Raw genomic sequence first — 6,350 nt, 5'->3', positions numbered from 1 at the left:
CGGCTGATTTCGAAAGAGCTATGCGAGTCAGATCTGGTGTGAATTCGGATGGGAGACAACCAGGATGAAAGGCAGTGGGAAAAGTAGTGGAATATTCTGCCACCAAAGCTATATGAAGCCACAAGGAATTAAACTTGATTCAAGAGATATTTACAGGACAGCTTTCACCTCCATCCTACTCTGAGTTCCTAGAGCAGGGGTAGGCAACCTCGGCTCTTTTATGACTCATGGACTTCAACTCCCAGAATTCCTGAGCCAGCTTGGCTGGCTCAGGAATTCTGGGAGTTGAAGTCCATGAGTCATAAAAGAGCCGAGGTTGCCTACCCCTGTCCTAGAGGATAGATTCTCCCTCTCCCTCTCTTTTCCCAGTTGAAACAAATGTAATAATAATTATTTCATGACATTAATTAGCATAGGGAATTATTTATTATGAATGGTTAAACCTTCACAGTACTACGAAATTTTGCTTTCTGCAGTAGATTACCGTGCTATCCTTCCAGAAATTATAAAAAATGCTTACATTATTTGCACACTGAGTCAGAATATGGGCAATTGTAAAAGCCTAGGTTACCCAAGATGATAATTTTTATTAGTAATGTTTCTAAGCTTTAATAAAGATTGCTCACATAAAAAAGGAAGAATGGGTAAAAAAAAGTAGTTCACTAATAAAAAGAGTTAATGTATTTGAATTACAGGGTAAAATAGAAGAAGCGGAGGTCTTGATATATAGTAATTAAGTCAGAACAGATAGTAATTTTTTCTAGGCAGTGTAAATTTTACCTCCATATTCACAACTCGATTTTGGCATTTTCTGCATTTTAAAAGGCAGCTGTGACACTTTGTTTTGTTTCAGAGCCGTTTGTCCACTCACATACCCCCAAATCTATCATCTAGGTCCTAGCACTAGGGCAACATGTTTGCTGCTGAGTGCTAATGCCGAATAAGGAAGAACTGGCTTATGTATATGTGAAGGGGGGAATAGCACACATGGAAACACTTGAACAGTCAATCACATCCAGCACTTGTGCCTCGGTTTCCTGTAGAAAATCAGCATTTTCTCCTCTGTAGATATGATAACAACAGGTCATTGCTTCATTTGCAGTCACGCTTGTACTGGAAATCAAATTAGTCAGTCCCATTCTCATCAAATGGAACAAACAAGTTAAGACTACAAAAATACTTCTGCACCCCAAGCCTGTAAGCCAAGGGAACAAGAGAGCCTGTAGGATAAAGGAGTGACCTGAATTTCCTTTTATGAACGTTTCACCATAATAGCATTTTTTTCTTCTAATTTCTTTCATTCTTTAGATTTAGACACTATCCCACTCCAGAGGGACTCTGGATAGGTCACAATTTAAAATAAACAACAGTATATAAAATACAATATGCAAAAACAACATATGTCTGGGCAACACGTCTTGAGCCTCTTTGTTAAAAGCCTATTATTTGAGCACCCAACAGCGTAGGTAAAAACACAGCAGTGGCAGCACATTTCAGGGAAATCTGGAATAGAGATACTGATAAAAAGATGAAAGCCATTCTATACAAAATTGCCGGGGGGGGGGAGGGGGGGAGAGAAGCACTACCGCTATGCCAGTCATAGTTTTTAGAGGCTACCAGAGAATTGCCTCATCTGTGGATCTTTTCTTGATCAGCTGCCCAAATATTTTTTCTGCCTAAGTTCTAACATATAACCATAAAATATTTAGCTTTCAAAATTTTCACACTTAACAATCTGGATTGATTCAAGTGATATCCATAAAGTGTAGTTTTAGGGGCTGGCAATTATTATGGAATAGTTCATTGAATCTTTCCACCCATCTAGCATTCTACTTTTTCCATGCTGTCAGCTTATCTTATTCTTTTCTGTCTTGAGCAGTGGGCTTGATTCATTTATAAAAAGCAGCATCTGTCTTAATTTAATTTTGGCTTGTAACTTTATACAAGTACTTGGTGCTAACATTTCACTCTGGAAATAAGCAGAATTATAGATCGATAACAAAGATAAAAATCAAAAGATCCATGGAATTTGCCTTCCTTTGCATTCACAGTCAACTGAGCCTGAAGTATCAAACTATGCAAATAGAGCTTTGAATATTAAAATAGTCCTCCCCAATAAGTATGAATTGAAAAGGTCCTACCACTGGGTGGGGGCCTAGCAATTAGAATGCCACTTGTTGGCAGAAGATTTTCAGAGACAGTGTTCTGTGGAAGACAGATAATTTCAGCCCGGTCATTTATGCCTCATTCTGAAATATCTATGAGCCATTTGTTTGCTTGTTTTGGAAGGCCACCCTATACTCAGGAGTCTTCTCCAACATCAAACTTCCTATCTTGCTTATTCAGAATCCAAATTTTGCTTTCATAGAGAGTCCTAAGGACAACCGTTGCCTGAATATATCTTTTTCACAATATCACAACATCTGAGTATTGTTTCTAATATGTGAATCTATGACATATATCTGACTTCTGGTTCCTTTATTACTGATAATCATTCCAAAATGCAATTCTGTTGCTGTTCTGTCTTTGTTTTGATCTTTTTTATAATCAATCTTAAAATCAATCATTTTTTTTCCACTGTGCTTCTTCACTTTCTTTATTAAAGTGTGAACATCATTTCCATTTTCAACTTTCAAGGCAGTGTCATCAGCATAGCATAATTGTTGATGGATCATCTTAGATATGATCTTGAAAAAATATTATCTATTAATCCAGTAATGAAACTCAATATTGGTGTTCTGATTGATGGAAAACACTGGCATCCATGTGGCCCAAAGGAAATGGCACAATTTCACAGGAAAGTTTTGTAGTAATATTTTTAAAGCGTAATAAATGTATGTTGAATGGTATATCATAATTCTCTTCATTTCTGACTCACTAAGGAATGTAAAGAAAGTCTCAGTATTGCAGCTCTCATACTAATGAACTAGTCCTCATGTGGCCCTCATGATAACAATTTGATTTAGAAATCCTGTGTATAGTTTGATAGTAAATTGTGTATAAGTGTTGTGATTCAGCGTCAGCCTGTGATACCGGCAGCTGCATCTGATGATTCTGAAGAGGAGGAGGAGGAGGGGTTTGGAGAGCCTTTGGCGTTAGAGGGAGGCTCTGATGCACTGCAGGACTCTCAGCCTGGCCCCTCCCGTCATGTTCCTCATCAGAGCCGTGTGAGCACGAGGTATTGGACGTAGATGATTCATAGCTGGATCTATTCAGGGACACTAGAAGCAGGAGGCAATCCAGCAAAGTAGAACAGAGAAAGGCAATGAGGCAACTCGGTGAGAGGAGAAGAAGGCAATGAGCCTTGGTACTGCTGATAAAAGGGGAAGGTGTGGGAGGTGCTGGTTGCTGAAGGCTAGAGTCTTCTGCTAGAGTCCTGGTCTGTTATTCCTGTTTAACTCTTGTTTGAACTTTTGGTTTAACTCTTGTTTGAACTTTTGATTTCTTTGTAAATAAATTTGGTTGGGTTTTTTCCAGCCTGTTGACTATAAAAAGGGGTTGTCCCTGACATTCAAACAGGGCCGGTCATAGGCTGGAACAGAACAATAAGAAAGTGACTTTTTTAAGCAAGAAAAAAAAAGGTTGGTCAAAAAAGAAACAATATACTGAATCTAGGGCTAGAGCTACTGAAATGTCTAACTCTGCTGCCATCTAGTGGCTAACTGGATTCTTGCAGATCAGATCTGCTAGCCCTCCCCCACTAAAAGGAAGGTACATGACTTTCCCTCACTTCGGGATTTGCATGTTCAAACCAATAGAAGCAGCAGTGAGGGCAAAAGAAAAGAATTCAAATCACATTATCACAACCACTAAAAGGCAACTCCTACCCGCTGACCTACAAAACTAAGCAGAATATACCAGTAGAGATAATAGATTATTTTTTGGCTATTTTAATTCTTAACAATATATATCTTGATTTAGGATTTGCATATGTTGTCTTCAGTCCTTGGGAAAAGTAACCTACACAGCAGCAGACACATGCACAGGGAAGATGCTTCCAAAAACTAAATTTGGATTAATGAAGCAACTTCAATGTAATTTTAACTCATAAAATACAGCATGATGGCTCCATGCATGTTAATTCATTTTCTCTTTTGATCCCATTGAAAATACAATTCCATGGCAACTTTGGGAAGGTAGTAAATGAGGGATACATTCAGTTCTGGATCAAGCAAACTGCGAAGCTAAAGATATTCTAAAAAGCTGTTTAAGAAACCATGTTAATTCATTTTCTCTTTTGATCCCATTGAAAATACAATTCCATGGCAACTTTGGGAAGGTAGTAAATGAGGGATACATTCAGTTCTGGATCAAGCAAACTGCGAAGCTACAGATATTCTAAAAAGCTGTTTAAGAAACCATTTTCTCAATAACTTTGGTTACTGGACAGTTTAAAAAATATAATAAATTAAGGAAAAATTAAGAATTGCTTCTTGTTCCCTGAGGCTGGCTTTAGTGCCCACTTGGGGGAGCTGCTGTTGCAACAATAATTTTTCCTAGTCGTAAATTCTAGGAAACTAACATTTCTGCATGTTCTTCATATCGATCTAACTTTGATTTTGGATACTTTACTGGCACAAACAAACAAATTTTGACAATTTATATGGCGAAGAAAAATCAATAATCAGAACATGTGACCCAGAGAGAAAAAGTTGTAAAAAGCATAAATTCCAACCTTTCCATTGTTTCTTCTCAAGAATCGCCTCTCTTCCGTGTACATTCCCAACATCAAAGTGTAGCATTTAAATTTTGCAACCCTATTTCCCCTAGCAATGAGTAAGTGAGAGTAGTTGTTACAGGATAAGGCCATTTTGTAAAGCATTCTGTCTATCTGTGAAGGTCACCAGACTGTTCTAAACTAGCCTACTTTGGTCTCCACTCCTGATGTCCTGAAATCTTGTTTCAGCATACCAATAGAAGGATCGACGAATAGAAATTTAGTAGTGCCACACTCTCTGAGCTATTTCAGCTGTAGAAATAACAAACAAACAAACAAAAAATCCCTCATTCCTGGGGAAAAGTACAGGTAGTCCTTGACTTATGACAGATCACTTAGCAACCATTCAAAGTTATGGCGGATGCTCCCTCTTCCCCAAAACCCAATTCTGAAGTTCCAGTGGCTATCCATGCACCCCCATCCCCTGTGGTCAAGTAACCCCATTTTGGGCACTCGACAACCTGCCTGCATTTATAGCTGTTTGTAGTAATTTGATTGTAATTCACAGCATTTTTGCTGAAAACCAGCATTTACTTTCAGTTTTCGGCACAAAATGTCCTGTAGTAAACCATGGAAGGGAACAACTCAGCACGGCCAACTTGCCATGGGAATTAGTAGCAGGACAACTCACCGCTGGACAATTCAACCAATACAAAAGTTAAATTAATTTTGACAGAAACATGGCCAATAATTATAAAATAATGTCAATCCAGAAATGCAAGAATTACAATAATTTTGACAAAAATTGTGGTTACCAATAATAAATATTTATTAATTATTATTAATAAAAAATAAGTAAATTAAAAATACCTGAATGAAACAATGAATACTTTGAATTGTCCTGCGGCAAGTTGTCCTGCGGCAAATAGGCCACAGTAAGTTGGACATGGTGAGTTGGTTGCAGTAAGTTGTCCATGACCCAGTAAACCATGGGTTTGCTTAATGACTGTGGTGTTTGCTTAATGACCCTGGCAATCATTTTACAATCTTTACTGTAGCCTTCATTTAACAACCACTGCCCAAATCATAAAATTGGATCATTCACATGACGAACCGCATTATGATTGTCACAAATTGCAACCGTAATTGGCAGGTTCCATTATGTTCATAAACCAAGGACTAACTATATGAGCTTGTGTGTGTGTGTGTGTGTGTGTGTGTGTGTGTGTGTGTGTACGTGCGTGCACTCACGCGCATGTGTGTGTGTGTGTTTGGCAGTTTTCCAAGAAATCTAAGCTGTTGGTATGATGGGAGGCCTGTCTGGTCATCAATCTGCCATTCTTTCTGCATATAAATTCCCACTAAATGCTGCAAGGATGATGCATCACCATAGTACTGCAGCCAGCATTCCCCCCCCCAACAGCTACAGTCATGGCTTTAGGTTGCCGTGTACAGCCTTTACACTACATGGACGGTAGTATAGAGAAATGAGACCAAAGGCTGCAAGATGTTTTAAGAAGAGAAAACCAAGTCAGGTAGATTTTAATGGGGATTGTGAAACTGATTTATAAAGGCTAAAGTTAGCTATCCCATCCTCTGGAGCAACATCCCTCAGGGACACCTATATAGGTAGTGACAAAAACCATCAGGTCATAGGGTCGTAAGGGATCCTGGGGTCTTTTTATCCAACCCG

Source organism: Vipera ursinii (genome assembly GCF_947247035.1).
Source record: "Vipera ursinii genome assembly, chromosome: 1".
Lineage (NCBI taxonomy): Eukaryota > Metazoa > Chordata > Lepidosauria > Squamata > Viperidae > Vipera > Vipera ursinii.
The sequence above is the reverse complement of the archived record's forward strand: the minus strand, read 5'-3'. Positions refer to the sequence as shown.